Source organism: Triturus cristatus, chromosome 1_1 (genome assembly GCF_964204655.1).
Source record: "Triturus cristatus chromosome 1_1, aTriCri1.1, whole genome shotgun sequence".
NCBI lineage: Eukaryota > Metazoa > Chordata > Amphibia > Caudata > Salamandridae > Triturus > Triturus cristatus.
The window spans coordinates 588,274,395-588,289,008 of NC_140579.1; positions in this window are offsets into that span (position 1 = coordinate 588,274,395).

A 14,614-nucleotide genomic window follows, 5' to 3' on the forward strand; every position below is an offset into this window, starting at 1 on the left:
AGTCCAGGGAAGACCTGGCTTGGCAGTTCGGGCTGGACTGTTCCCATGAGGCACAGGGTCAAGACTGATTTGCATATGGCTTGGTTCAAACTGGAATGGCATGGTGAGCAAAAAAACAATGGATTTATGCCCAGATCCCTGTACTGGGGTGAATGTATGACATTGTTCTGCATTCTGTCCATCAACTGTAGTTTTTGCATTTGTCACCCCGAGTGGGACGGGTATGCCTAGACGTAGGTCCCGTGCTCTCCATGCCACTGGAATCAAGCTATCCTGGCTGAAGAGGGGTGAAACCCCGAAACCGGTCCTAGGATGCTTGTTTCCAGTCCAGGGAGGACCTGGCTTGGCAGTTCGGGCTGGACTGTTCCCATGAGGCACAGGGTCAAGACGGATTTGTATATGGCTTGATTCAAACTGGAATGGCATGGTGAGCAAAAAAACGATGGATTTAGGCCCAGATCTCTGTACTGGGGTGAATGTATGACATTGTTCTGCATTCTGTCCATCAACTGTAGTTTTTGCATTTGTCACCCCGAGTGGGACGGGTATGCCTAGACGTAGGTACCGTGCTCTCCATGCCACTGGAATCAAGCTATCCTGGCTGAAGAGGGGTGAAACCCCGAAACCTGTCCTAGGATGCTTTTTTCCAGTCCAGGGAGGACCTGGCTTGGCAGTTCGGGCTGGACTGTTCCCATGAGGCACAGGGTCAAGACTGATTTGTATATGGCTTGATTCAAACTGGAATGGCATGGTGAGCAAAAAAACGATGGATTTAGGCCCAGATCTCTGTACTGGGGTGAATGTATGACATTGTTCTGCATTCTGTCCATCAACTGTAGTTTTTGCATTTGTCACCCCGAGTGGGACGGGTATGCCTAGACGTAGGTCCCGTGCTCTCCATGCCACTGGAATCAAGCTATCCTGGCTGAAGAGGGGTGAAACCCCGAAACCGGTCCTAGGATGCTTGTTTCCAGTCCAGGGAGGACCTGGCTTGGCAGTTCGGGCTGGACTGTTCCCATGAGGCACAGGGTCAAGTCTGATTTGCATATGGCTTGGTTCAAACTGGAATGGCATGGTGAGAAAAAAAAACGATGGATTTAGGCCCAGATCTCTGTACTGGGGTGAATGTATGATATTGTTCTGCATTCTGTCCATCAACTGTAGTTTTTGCATTTGTCACCTCTAGTGGGACGGGTATGCCTAGACGTAGGTCCCATGCTCTCCATGCCACTGGAATCAAGCTATCCTGGCTGAAGAGGGGTGAAACCCCGAAACCGGTCTTAGGATGCTTGTTTCCAGTCCAGGGAGGACCTGGCTTGGCAGTTCAGGCTGGACTGTTCCCATGAGGCACAGGGTCAAGACTGATTTGCATATGGCTTGGTTCAAACTGGAATGGCATGGTGAGCAAAAAACCGATGGATTTATGCCCAGATATCGGTACTGGGGTGAATGTATGACATTGTTCTGCATTCTGTCCATCAACTGTAGGTTTTGCATTTGTCACCCCGAGTGGGACGGGTATGCCTAGACGTAGGTCCCGTGCTCTCCATGCCACTGGAATCAAGCTATCCTGGCTGAAGAGGGGTGAAACCCCGAAACCGGTCCCAGGATGCTTGTTTCCAGTCCAAGGAGGACCTGGCTTGGCAGTTCGGGCTGGACTGTTCCCATGAGGCATAGGGTCAAGACTGGTTTGCATATGGCTTGGTTCAAACTGGAATGGCATGGTGAGCAAAACAACGATGGATTTAGGCCCAGATCTCTGTACTGGGGTGAATGTATGACATTGTTCTGCATTCTGTCCATCAACTGTAGTTTTTGCATTTGTCACCCCGAGTGGGACGGATCTGCCTAGACGTAGGTCCCGTGCTCTCCATGCCACTGGAATCAAGCTATCCTGGCTGAAGAGGGGTAAAACCCCGAAACCCGTCCTAGGATGCTTGTTTCTAGTCCAGGGAGGACCTGGCTTGGCAGTTCGGACTGGACTGTTCCCATGAGGCACAGGGTCAAGACTGGTTTGCATATGGCTTGGTTCAAACTGGAATGGCATGGTCAGCAAAACAACGATGGATTTAGGCCCAGATCTCTGTACTGGGGTGAATGTATGACATTGTTCTGCATTCTGTCCATCAACTGTAGTTTTTGCATTTGTCACCCCGAGTGGTACGGGTATGCCTAGACGTAGGTCCCGTGCTCTCCATGCCACTGGAATCAAGCTATCCTGGCTGAAGTGGGGTGAAACCCCGAAACGTGTCCTAGGATGCTTGTTTCCAGTCCAGGGAGGACCTGGCTTGGCAGTTCGGGCTGGACTGTTCCCATGAGGCACAGGGTCAAGACTGATTTGCATATGGCTTGGTTCAAACTGGAATGGCATGGTGAGCAAAACAACGATGGAATTAGGCCCAGATCTCTGTACTGGGGTGAATGTATGACATTGTTCTGCATTCTGTCCTTCAACTGTAGTTTTTGCATTTGTCACCCCGAGTGGAACGGGTATGCCTAGACGTAGGTCCCGTGCTCTCCATGCCACTGGAATCAAGCTATCCTGGCTGAAGAGGGGTGAAACCCCGAAACCGGTCCTAGGATGCTTGTTTCCAGTCCAGGGAGGACCTGGCTTGGCAGTTCGGGCTGGACTGTTCCCATGAGGCACAGGGTCAAGACTGATTTGCATATGGCTTGGTTCAAACTGGAATGGCGAGCAAAAAAACGATGGATATAGGCCCAGATCCCTGTACTGGGGTGAATGTATGACATTGTTCTGCATTCTGTCCATCAACTGTAGTTTTTGCATTTGTCACCCTGAGTGGGACGGGTATGCCTAGACGTAGGTCCCGTGCTCTCCATGCCACTGGAATCAAGCTATCCTGGCTGAAGAGGGGTGAAACCCGAAACCGGTCTTAGGATGCTTGTTTCCAGTCCAGGGAGGACCTGGCTTGGCAGTTCGGGCTGGACTGTTCCCATGAGGCACAGGGTCAAGACTGAATTGCATATGGCTTGGTTCAAACTGGAATGGCATGGTGAGCAAAAAAACGATGGATTTAGGCCCAGATCTCTGTACTGGGGTGAATGTATGACATTGTTCTGCATTCTGTCCATCAACTGTAGTTTTTGCATTTGTCACCCCGAGTGGGACGGGTATGCCTAGACGTAGGTACCGTGCTCTCCATGCCACTGGAATCAAGCTATCCTGGCTGAAGAGGGGTGAAACCCCAAAACCGGTCCTAGGATGCTTGTTTCCAGTCCAGGGAGGACCTGGCTTGGCAGTTCGGGCTGGACTGTTCCCATGCGGCACAGGGTCAAGACTGATTTGTATATGGCTTGATTCAAACTGGAATGGCATGGTGAGCAAAAAAACGATGGATTTAGGCCCAGATCTCTGTACTGGGGTGAATGTATGACATTGTTCTGCATTCTGTCCATCAACTGTAGTTTTTGCATTTGTCACCCCGAGTGGGACGGGTATGCCTAGACGTAGGTCCCGTGCTCTCCATGCCACTGGAATCAAGCTATCCTGGCTGAAGAGGGGTGAAACCCCGAAACCGGTCCTAGGATGCTTGTTTCCAGTCCAGGGAGGACCTGGCTTGGCAGTTCGGGCTGGACTGTTCCCATGAGGCACAGGGTCAAGTCTGATTTGCATATGGCTTGGTTCAAACTGGAATGGCATGGTGAGAAAAAAAACGATGGATTTAGGCCCAGATCTCTGTACTGGGGTGAATGTATGATATTGTTCTGCATTCTGTCCATCAACTGTAGTTTTTGCATTTGTCACCTCTAGTGGGACGGGTATGCCTAGACGTAGGTCCCGTGCTCTCCATGCCACTGGAATCAAGCTATCCTGGCTGAAGAGGGGTGAAACCCCGAAACCGGTCTTAGGATGCTTGTTTCCAGTCCAGGGAGGACCTGGCTTGGCAGTTCAGGCTGGACTGTTCCCATGAGGCACAGGGTCAAGACTGATTTGCCTATGGCTTGGTTCAAACTGGAATGGCATGGTGAGCAAAAAAACAATGGATTTAGGCCCAGATATCGGTGCTGGGGTGAATGTATGACATTGTTCTGCATTCTGTCCATCAACTGTAGTTTTTCCATTTGTCACCCCAAGTGGGACGGGTATGCCTAGACGTAGGTCCCGTGCTCTCCTTGCCACTGGAATCAAGCTATCCTGGCTGAAGAGGGGTGAAACCCCGAAACCGGTCCTAGGATGCTTGTTTCCAGTCCAGGGAGGACCTGGCCTGGCAGTTTGGGCTGGACTGTTCCCATAAGGCACAGGGTCAAGACTGATTTGCATATGGCTTGGTTCAAACTGGAATGGCATGGTGAGCAAAAAACCGATGGATTTATGCCCAGATATCGGTACTGGGGTGAATATATGACATTGTTCTGCATTCTGTCCATCAACTGTAGGTTTTGCATTTGTCACCCCGAGTGGGACGGGTATGCCTAGACGTAGGTCCCGTGCTCTCCATGCCACTGGAATCAAGCTATCCTGGCTGAAGAGGGGTGAAACCCTGAAACCGGTCCCAGGATGCTTGTTTCCAGTCCAAGGAGAACCTGGCTTGGCAGTTCGGGCTGGACTGTTCCCATGAGGCACAGGGTCAAGACTGGTTTGCATATGGCTTGGTTCAAACTGGAATGGTATGGTGAGCAAAACAACGATGGATTTAGGCCCAGATCTCTGTACTGGGGTGAATGTATGACATTGTTCTGCATTCTGTCCATCAACTGTAGTTTTTGCATTTGTCACCCCGAGTGGGACGGATATGCCTAGACGTAGGTCCCGTGCTCTCCATGCCACTGGAATCAAGCTATCCTGGCTGAAGAGGGGTAAAACCCTGAAACCCGTCCTAGGATGCTTGTTTCTAGTCCAGGGAGGACCTGGCTTGGCAGTTCGGACTGGACTGTTCCCATGAGGCACAGGGTCAAGACTGGTTTGCATATGGCTTGGTTCAAACTGGAATGGCATGGTGAGCAAAACAACGATGGATTTAGGCCCAGATCTCTGTACTGGGGTGAATGTATGACATTGTTCTGCATTCTGTCCATCAACTGTAGTTTTTGCATTTGTCACCCCGAGTGGTACGGGTATGCCTAGACGTAGGTCCCGTGCTCTCCATGCCACTGGAATCAAGCTATCCTGGCTGAAGTGGGGTGAAACCCCGAAACGTGTCCTAGGATGCTTGTTTCCAGTCCCGGGAGGACCTGGCTTGGCAGTTCGGGCTGGACTGTTCCCATGAGGCACAGGGTCAAGACTGATTTGCATATGGGTTGGTTCAAACTGGAATGGCATGGTGAGCAAAAAAACGATGGATTTTGGCCCAGATCTCTGTACTGAGGTGAATGTATGACATTGTTCTGCATTCTGTCCATCATGTGTAGCTTTTGCATTTGTCACCCCGAGTGGGACGGGTATGCCTAGACGTAGGTCCCGTGCTCTCCATGCCACTGGAATCAAGCTATCCTGGCTGAAGAGGGATGAAACCCCGAAACCGGTCCTAGGATGCTTGTTTCCAGTCCAGGGAGGACCTGGCTTGGCAGTTCGGGCTGGAATGTTCCCATGAGGCACAGGGTCAAGACTGATTTGCATATGGCTTGGTTCAAACTGGAATGGCATGGTGAGCAAAACAACGATGGAATTAGGCCCAGATCTCTGTACTGGGGTGAATGTATGACATTGTTCTGCATTCTGTCCTTCAACTGTAGTTTTTGCATTTGTCACCCCGAGTGGAACGGGTATGCCTAGACGTAGGTCCCGTGCTCTCCATGCCACTGGAATCAAGCTATCCTGGCTGAAGAGGGGTGAAACCCCGAAACCGGTCCTAGGATGCTTGTTTCCAGTCCAGGGAGGACCTGGCTTGGCAGTTCGGGCTGGACTGTTCCCATGAGGCACAGGGTCAAGACTGATTTGCATATGGCTTGGTTCAAACTGGAATGGCATGGTGAGCAAAAAAACGATGGATTTAGGCCCAGATCTCTGTACTGGGGTGAATGTATGACATTGTTCTGCATTCTGTCCATCAACTGTAGTTTTTGCATTTGTCACCCCGAGTGGGACGGGTATGCCTAGACGTAGGTCCCGTGCTCTCCATGCCACTGGAATCAAGCTATCCTGGCTGAAGAGGGGTGAAACCCGAAACCGGTCTTAGGATGCTTGTTTCCAGTCCAGGGAAGACCTGGCTTGGCAGTTCGGGCTGGACTGTTCCTATGAGGCACAGGGTCAAGACTGATTTGCATATGGCTTGGTTCAAACTGGAATGGCATGGTGAGCAAAAAAACAATGGATTTATGCCCAGATCCCTGTACTGGGGTGAATGTATGACATTGTTCTGCATTCTGTCCATCAACTGTAGTTTTTGCATTTGTCACCCCGAGTGGGACGGGTATGCCTAGACGTAGGTCCCGTGCTCTCCATGCCACTGGAATCAAGCTATCCTGGCTGAAGAGGGGTGAAACCCCGAAACCGGTCCTAGGATGCTTGTTTCCAGTCCAGGGAGGACCTGGCTTGGCAGTTCGGGCTGGACTGTTCCCATGAGGCACAGGGTCAAGACGGATTTGTATATGGCTTGATTCAAACTGGAATGGCATGGTGAGCAAAAAAACGATGGATTTAGGCCCAGATCTCTGTACTGGGGTGAATGTATGACATTGTTCTGCATTCTGTCCATCAACTGTAGTTTTTGCATTTGTCACCCCGAGTGGGACGGGTATGCCTAGACGTAGGTACCGTGCTCTCCATGCCACTGGAATCAAGCTACCTGGCTGAAGAGGGGTGAAACCCCGAAACCTGTCCTAGGATGCTTTTTTCCAGTCCAGGGAGGACCTGGCTTGGCAGTTCGGGCTGGACTGTTCCCATGAGGCACAGGGTCAAGACTGATTTGTATATGGCTTGATTCAAACTGGAATGGCATGGTGAGCAAAAAAACGATGGATTTAGGCCCAGATCTCTGTACTGGGGTGAATGTATGACATTGTTCTGCATTCTGTCCATCAACTGTAGTTTTTGCATTTGTCACCCCGAGTGGGACGGGTATGCCTAGACGTAGGTCCCGTGCTCTCCATGCCACTGGAATCAAGCTATCCTGGCTGAAGAGGGGTGAAACCCCGAAACCGGTCCTAGGATGCTTGTTTCCAGTCCAGGGAGGACCTGGCTTGGCAGTTCGGGCTGGACTGTTCCCATGAGGCACAGGGTCAAGTCTGATTTGCATATGGCTTGGTTCAAACTGGAATGGCATGGTGAGAAAAAAAAACGATGGATTTAGGCCCAGATCTCTGTACTGGGGTGAATGTATGATATTGTTCTGCATTCTGTCCATCAACTGTAGTTTTTGCATTTGTCACTTCTAGTGGGACGGGTATGCCTAGACGTAGGTCCCATGCTCTCCATGCCACTGGAATCAAGCTATCCTGGCTGAAGAGGGGTGAAACCCCGAAACCGGTCTTAGGATGCTTGATTCCAGTCCAGGGAGGACCTGGCTTGGCAGTTCAGGCTGGACTGTTCCCATGAGGCCAAGGGTCAAGACTGATTTGCATATGGCTTGGTTCAAACTGGAATGGCATGGTGAGCAAAAAACCGATGGATTTATGCCCAGATATCGGTACTGGGGTGAATGTATGACATTGTTCTGCATTCTGTCCATCAACTGTAGGTTTTGCATTTGTCACCCCGAGTGGGACGGGTATGCCTAGACGTAGGTCCCGTGCTCTCCATGCCACTGGAATCAAGCTATCCTGGCTGAAGAGGGGTGAAACCCCGAAACCGGTCCCAGGATGCTTGTTTCCAGTCCAAGGAGGACCTGGCTTGGCAGTTCGGGCTGGACTGTTCCCATGAGGCATAGGGTCAAGACTGGTTTGCATATGGCTTGGTTCAAACTGGAATGGCATGGTGAGCAAAACAACGATGGATTTAGGCCCAGATCTCTGTACTGGGGTGAATGTATGACATTGTTCTGCATTCTGTCCATCAACTGTAGTTTTTGCATTTGTCACCCCGAGTGGGACGGATCTGCCTAGACGTAGGTCCCGTGCTCTCCATGCCACTGGAATCAAGCTATCCTGGCTGAAGAGGGGTAAAACCCCGAAACCCGTCCTAGGATGCTTGTTTCTAGTCCAGGGAGGACCTGGCTTGGCAGTTCGGACTGGACTGTTCCCATGAGGCACAGGGTCAAGACTGGTTTGCATATGGCTTGGTTCAAACTGGAATGGCATGGTGAGCAAAACAACGATGGATTTAGGCCCAGATCTCTGTACTGGGGTGAATGTATGACATTGTTCTGCATTCTGTCCATCAACTGTAGTTTTTGCATTTGTCACCCCGAGTGGTACGGGTATGCCTAGACGTAGGTCCCGTGCTCTCCATGCCACTGGAATCAAGCTATCCTGGCTGAAGTGGGGTGAAACCCCGAAACGTGTCCTAGGATGCTTGTTTCCAGTCCAGGGAGGACCTGGCTTGGCAGTTCGGGCTGGACTGTTCCCATGAGGCACAGGGTCAAGACTGATTTGCATATGGCTTGGTTCAAACTGGAATGGCATGGTGAGCAAAACAACGATGGAATTAGGCCCAGATCTCTGTACTGGGGTGAATGTATGACATTGTTCTGCATTCTGTCCTTCAACTGTAGTTTTTGCATTTGTCACCCCGAGTGGAACGGGTATGCCTAGACGTAGGTCCCGTGCTCTCCATGCCACTGGAATCAAGCTATCCTGGCTGAAGAGGGGTGAAACCCCGAAACCGGTCCTAGGATGCTTGTTTCCAGTCCAGGGAGGACCTGGCTTGGCAGTTCGGGCTGGACTGTTCCCATGAGGCACAGGGTCAAGACTGATTTGCATATGGCTTGGTTCAAACTGGAATGGCGAGCAAAAAAACGATGGATTTAGGCCCAGATCCCTGTACTGGGGTGAATGTATGACATTGTTCTGCATTCTGTCCATCAACTGTAGTTTTTGCATTTGTCACCCTGAGTGGGACGGGTATGCCTAGGCGTAGGTCCCGTGCTCTCCATGCCACTGGAATCAAGCTATCCTGGCTGAAGAGGGGTGAAACCCGAAACCGGTCTTAGGATGCTTGTTTCCAGTCCAGGGAGGACCTGGCTTGGCAGTTCGGGCTGGACTGTTCCCATGAGGCACAGGGTCAAGACTGAATTGCATATGGCTTGGTTCAAACTGGAATGGCATGGTGAGCAAAAAAACGATGGATTTAGGCCCAGATCTCTGTACTGGGGTGAATGTATGACATTGTTCTGCATTCTGTCCATCAACTGTAGTTTTTGCATTTGTCACCCCGAGTGGGACGGGTATGCCTAGACGTAGGTACCGTGCTCTCCATGCCACTGGAATCAAGCTATCCTGGCTGAAGAGGGGTGAAACCCCAAAACCGGTCCTAGGATGCTTGTTTCCAGTCCAGGGAGGACCTGGATTGGCAGTTCGGGCTGGACTGTTCCCATGCGGCACAGGGTCAAGACTGATTTGTATATGGCTTGATTCAAACTGGAATGGCATGGTGAGCAAAAAAACGATGGATTTAGGCCCAGATCTCTGTACTGGGGTGAATGTATGACATTGTTCTGCATTATGTCCATCAACTGTAGTTTTTGCATTTGTCACCCCGAGTGGGACGGGTATGCCTAGACGTAGGTCCCGTGCTCTCCATGCCACTGGAATCAAGCTATCCTGGCTGAAGAGGGGTGAAACCCCGAAACCGGTCCTAGGATGCTTGTTTCCAGTCCAGGGAGGACCTGGCTTGGCAGTTCGGGCTGGACTGTTCCCATGAGGCACAGGGTCAAGTCTGATTTGCATATGGCTTGGTTCAAACTGGAATGGCATGGTGAGAAAAAAAACGATGGATTTAGGCCCAGATCTCTGTACTGGGGTGAATGTATGATATTGTTCTGCATTCTGTCCATCAACTGTAGTTTTTGCATTTGTCACCTCTAGTGGGACGGGTATGCCTAGACGTAGGTCCCGTGCTCTCCATGCCACTGGAATCAAGCTATCCTGGCTGAAGAGGGGTGAAACCCCGAAACCGGTCTTAGGATGCTTGTTTCCAGTCCAGGGAGGACCTGGCTTGGCAGTTCAGGCTGGACTGTTCCCATGAGGCACAGGGTCAAGACTGATTTGCCTATGGCTTGGTTCAAACTGGAATGGCATGGTGAGCAAAAAAACAATGGATTTAGGCCCAGATATCGGTGCTGGGGTGAATGTATGACATTGTTCTGCATTCTGTCCATCAACTGTAGTTTTTCCATTTGTCACCCCAAGTGGGACGGGTATGCCTAGACGTAGGTCCCGTGCTCTCCTTGCCACTGGAATCAAGCTATCCTGGCTGAAGAGGGGTGAAACCCCGAAACCGGTCCTAGGATGCTTGTTTCCAGTCCAGGGAGGACCTGGCCTGGCAGTTTGGGCTGGACTGTTCCCATAAGGCACAGGGTCAAGACTGATTTGCATATGGCTTGGTTCAAACTGGAATGGCATGGTGAGCAAAAAACCGATGGATTTATGCCCAGATATCGGTACTGGGGTGAATATATGACATTGTTCTGCATTCTGTCCATCAACTGTAGGTTTTGCATTTGTCACCCCGAGTGGGACGGGTATGCCTAGACGTAGGTCCCGTGCTCTCCATGCCACTGGAATCAAGCTATCCTGGCTGAAGAGGGGTGAAACCCTGAAACCGGTCCCAGGATGCTTGTTTCCAGTCCAAGGAGAACCTGGCTTGGCAGTTCGGGCTGGACTGTTCCCATGAGGCACAGGGTCAAGACTGGTTTGCATATGGCTTGGTTCAAACTGGAATGGCATGGTGAGCAAAACAACGATGGATTTAGGCCCAGATCTCTGTACTGGGGTGAATGTATGACATTGTTCTGCATTCTGTCCATCAACTGTAGTTTTTGCATTTGTCACCCCGAGTGGGACGGATATGCCTAGACGTAGGTCCCGTGCTCTCCATGCCACTGGAATCAAGCTATCCTGGCTGAAGAGGGGTAAAACCCCGAAACCCGTCCTAGGATGCTTGTTTCTAGTCCAGGGAGGACCTGGCTTGGCAGTTCGGACTGGACTGTTCCCATGCGGCACAGGGTCAAGACTGATTTGTATATGGCTTGATTCAAACTGGAATGGCATGGTGAGCAAAAAAACGATGGATTTAGGCCCAGATCTCTGTACTGGGGTGAATGTATGACATTGTTCTGCATTCTGTCCATCAACTGTAGTTTTTGCATTTGTCACCCCGAGTGGGACGGGTATGCCTAGACGTAGGTCCCGTGCTCTCCATGCCACTGGAATCAAGCTATCCTGGCTGAAGAGGGGTGAAACCCCGAAACCGGTCCTAGGATGCTTGTTTCCAGTCCAGGGAGGACCTGGCTTGGCAGTTCGGGCTGGACTGTTCCCATGAGGCACAGGGTCAAGTCTGATTTGCATATGGCTTGGTTCAAACTGGAATGGCATGGTGAGAAAAAAAACGATGGATTTAGGCCCAGATCTCTGTACTGGGGTGAATGTATGATATTGTTCTGCATTCTGTCCATCAACTGTAGTTTTTGCATTTGTCACCTCTAGTGGGACGGGTATGCCTAGACGTAGGTCCCGTGCTCTCCATGCCACTGGAATCAAGCTATCCTGGCTGAAGAGGGGTGAAACCCCGAAACCGGTCTTAGGATGCTTGTTTCCAGTCCAGGGAGGACCTGGCTTGGCAGTTCAGGCTGGACTGTTCCCATGAGGCACAGGGTCAAGACTGATTTGCCTATGGCTTGGTTCAAACTGGAATGGCATGGTGAGCAAAAAAACAATGGATTTAGGCCCAGATATCGGTGCTGGGGTGAATGTATGACATTGTTCTGCATTCTGTCCATCAACTGTAGTTTTTCCATTTGTCACCCCAAGTGGGACGGGTATGCCTAGACGTAGGTCCCGTGCTCTCCTTGCCACTGGAATCAAGCTATCCTGGCTGAAGAGGGGTGAAACCCCGAAACCGGTCCTAGGATGCTTGTTTCCAGTCCAGGGAGGACCTGGCCTGGCAGTTTGGGCTGGACTGTTCCCATAAGGCACAGGGTCAAGACTGATTTGCATATGGCTTGGTTCAAACTGGAATGGCATGGTGAGCAAAAAACCGATGGATTTATGCCCAGATATCGGTACTGGGGTGAATATATGACATTGTTCTGCATTCTGTCCATCAACTGTAGGTTTTGCATTTGTCACCCCGAGTGGGACGGGTATGCCTAGACGTAGGTCCCGTGCTCTCCATGCCACTGGAATCAAGCTATCCTGGCTGAAGAGGGGTGAAACCCTGAAACCGGTCCCAGGATGCTTGTTTCCAGTCCAAGGAGAACCTGGCTTGGCAGTTCGGGCTGGACTGTTCCCATGAGGCACAGGGTCAAGACTGGTTTGCATATGGCTTGGTTCAAACTGGAATGGTATGGTGAGCAAAACAACGATGGATTTAGGCCCAGATCTCTGTACTGGGGTGAATGTATGACATTGTTCTGCATTCTGTCCATCAACTGTAGTTTTTGCATTTGTCACCCCGAGTGGGACGGATATGCCTAGACGTAGGTCCCGTGCTCTCCATGCCACTGGAATCAAGCTATCCTGGCTGAAGAGGGGTAAAACCCCGAAACCCGTCCTAGGATGCTTGTTTCTAGTCCAGGGAGGACCTGGCTTGGCAGTTCGGACTGGACTGTTCCCATGAGGCACAGGGTCAAGACTGGTTTGCATATGGCTTGGTTCAAACTGGAATGGCATGGTGAGCAAAACAACGATGGATTTAGGCCCAGATCTCTGTACTGGGGTGAATGTATGACATTGTTCTGCATTCTGTCCATCAACTGTAGTTTTTGCATTTGTCACCCCGAGTGGTACGGGTATGCCTAGACGTAGGTCCCGTGCTCTCCATGCCACTGGAATCAAGCTATCCTGGCTGAAGTGGGGTGAAACCCCGAAACGTGTCCTAGGATGCTTGTTTCCAGTCCCGGGAGGACCTGGCTTGGCAGTTCGGGCTGGACTGTTCCCATGAGGCACAGGGTCAAGACTGATTTGCATATGGGTTGGTTCAAACTGGAATGGCATGGTGAGCAAAAAAACGATGGATTTTGGCCCAGATCTCTGTACTGAGGTGAATGTATGACATTGTTCTGCATTCTGTCCATCATGTGTAGCTTTTGCATTTGTCACCCCGAGTGGGACGGGTATGCCTAGACGTAGGTCCCGTGCTCTCCATGCCACTGGAATCAAGCTATCCTGGCTGAAGAGGGATGAAACCCCGAAACCGGTCCTAGGATGCTTGTTTCCAGTCCAGGGAGGACCTGGCTTGGCAGTTCGGGCTGGAATGTTCCCATGAGGCACAGGGTCAAGACTGATTTGCATATGGCTTGGTTCAAACTGGAATGGCATGGTGAGCAAAACAACGATGGAATTAGGCCCAGATCTCTGTACTGGGGTGAATGTATGACATTGTTCTGCATTCTGTCCTTCAACTGTAGTTTTTGCATTTGTCACCCCGAGTGGAACGGGTATGCCTAGACGTAGGTCCCGTGCTCTCCATGCCACTGGAATCAAGCTATCCTGGCTGAAGAGGGGTGAAACCCCGAAACCGGTCCTAGGATGCTTGTTTCCAGTCCAGGGAGGACCTGGCTTGGCAGTTCGGGCTGGACTGTTCCCATGAGGCACAGGGTCAAGACTGATTTGCATATGGCTTGGTTCAAACTGGAATGGCATGGTGAGCAAAAAAACGATGGATTTAGGCCCAGATCTCTGTACTGGGGTGAATGTATGACATTGTTCTGCATTCTGTCCATCAACTGTAGTTTTTGCATTTGTCACCCCGAGTGGGACGGGTATGCCTAGACGTAGGTCCCGTGCTCTCCATGCCACTGGAATCAAGCTATCCTGGCTGAAGAGGGGTGAAACCCCGAAACCGGTCCTAGGATGCTTGTTTCCAGTCCAGGGAGGACCTGGCTTGGCAGTTCGGGCTGGACTGTTCCCATGAGGCACAGGGTCAAGACGGATTTGTATATGGCTTGATTCAAACTGGAATGGCATGGTGAGCAAAAAAACGATGGATTTAGGCCCAGATCTCTGTACTGGGGTGAATGTATGACATTGTTCTGCATTCTGTCCATCAACTGTAGTTTTTGCATTTGTCACCCCGAGTGGGACGGGTATGCCTAGACGTAGGTACCGTGCTCTCCATGCCACTGGAATCAAGCTATCCTGGCTGAAGAGGGGTGAAACCCCGAAACCTGTCCTAGGATGCTTTTTTCCAGTCCAGGGAGGACCTGGCTTGGCAGTTCGGGCTGGACTGTTCCCATGAGGCACAGGGTCAAGACTGATTTGTATATGGCTTGATTCAAACTGGGATGGCATGGTGAGCAAAAAAACGATGGATTTAGGCCCAGATCTCTGTACTGGGGTGAATGTATGACATTGTTCTGCATTCTGTCCATCAACTGTAGTTTTTGCATTTGTCACCCCGAGTGGGACGGGTATGCCTAGACGTAGGTCCCGTGCTCTCCATGCCACTGGAATCAAGCTATCCTGGCTGAAGAGGGGTGAAACCCCGAAACCGGTCCTAGGATGCTTGTTTCCAGTCCAGGGAGGACCTGGCTTGGCAGTTCGGGCTGGACTGTTCCCA